The sequence below is a fragment of the Halyomorpha halys genome, unplaced genomic scaffold (genome assembly GCF_000696795.3).
Source record: "Halyomorpha halys isolate HHAL.00 unplaced genomic scaffold, Hhal_1.1 Scaffold8.1, whole genome shotgun sequence".
NCBI lineage: Eukaryota > Metazoa > Arthropoda > Insecta > Hemiptera > Pentatomidae > Halyomorpha > Halyomorpha halys.
In genome coordinates, this window is record NW_027111933.1 from 3,455 (window position 1) to 5,405 (window position 1,951).

The window sequence follows — 1,951 nt, forward strand, 5'->3', positions numbered from 1 at the left end:
AATCCGAGATATTTGCTGTGATCAGCGTATACCTATCGCCTTGTTATATTTAATGATGGACTGTGGACCAAATCGCAAATTTAATACCAAATAATTCAAATCACAGTTTTTTATTTTTTTCCATTTTATAATGAAGTTACAATGCTCAAAAATAAAAAAAGCTCAAATTTGAATGAAAAAAGTTCATAATGAGTGAAATAATTCAGAGTTTCTATGTAATAAAATATATATATATATACGCTAATATTATAAATTAACACTTTAACTTATCATTTGGTGTCAGAAGACATTGCCTGAAAGAGTACTCGCGATCTAATTTTTTAATACTCATACTTCAAAAAATAAATTTAAGTAATGAAGAAGGCCTTGGGAAATGTGAAGATTAAATGAAGTTAACCCTTTCGGTTCTTCTTCATTCAAGAATTAGTAAAATTGCAATTCATATTATTTCTCCTCAATGAATTTTTTTTTTATGAATAGAAGAAGACATTTAAACGCACACACATTCATTTATATAAAGACTATATTGTGGAATATTTTGCGTTTAAAAATATTTGTCTTTCTTTTTTTTTTTTTTAATCAATTATGCTAAAAACCAATGTGAACTTAAGTTGCCATTTTGACGTGAGTTGTATTGTTCTCTCTGCCTGCAGCATTCTAAAAAATAGTTTTTTTTTTATACTTTATATAGTTTATATTTTGTTTATAAAGGTACAGGGTAAGAAGAAAAAAGTTGTCTGACTCTCTCAAACTGATGATGTAGTTGAATTTATGAAATGCCATACCTGATGAGAAGTCAGTTTAATTCCCAATCCATGCTTGTTTGTTGAGGAGATTATTCAGTAATCCGAATTGAGTAGGCCAGGGTTCTCGTTTGGAAATGAGTAAAGGAAAAGTGAGATTTGTATCAAGAGGAATTAAGTGAAGCCCGCATATAGATATACTCTACCATTGCTTAACAATTACAGAATATATTCCGCTTGGCAGATAGTTTTATTCTTTTATCCAGATCGGGCATGGTGTAAAATTCTCTCTTATTTTACATTTATTGATATTAAGATATCTCGAAGTATTTTACCATTATTTTTGAATAATTTATTTATTTTTATTTACAACTGTATAAAAATATATATAAGTAAATTTGATTTAGGTGACATAGTGACATGATACAAACAGGTAGGACGAAGCACCCAATAGGTGCAGGTTTCTTAAAGGTCCGTTTAATTAAGTTAGTTTATTCTGAATAATTAAATGCGCTTTTTTTAATAAGCATTTCAATGTACTTAGCTTGACTACTTTCCCGTACTAATTTTCCAAATGAGCCTTATATTTGACCAATTGGTTAACTCCAATCCCAAAAGTTACCAGTAAAATACATTTAAATCATTAGTCCTGTTGAATGAATTATTTATTAATTACAGTGAGAAATAAACGTTATCACGCGGCGAAACCGCGCCCCCCATTTAGAACTTGTGTTAAAACAGAACTTTTATTTACGTCATTTTCAATTTTCTCATCTGACTTTCTATATTAAATATAATGATTTGTTAAATCTTGGTCTTCCCGACGGTACATAATACCTCTATAGTACTATGCATTATAGTACATTAATATGCTCTATAGTACATTATTTCCGGAAATATGAATTTCAATTTGGAAATCATTTCCTCATATCTTCTTAAGTTAATAATCAATTCCTTTCATAGTTGATATTTTTTCATTTCAAACTACTAGTAAAAAATTGAAATATTTAATTATTTAAAACAAACAAAATCAAAGGTACTTTAGGAGAAATGTTTTTTAAAATCCTCATTTAACCTCTATAACGTGACAAGCCTCACGGCTATATTTCCGTGACAATAAAGCCTACTTGATACTTAATTTTCATTTGATTTCTCATCAATATACCGAGTTTGATCAAAATCATTAGAGTCGTAGAAAATTTAAACTA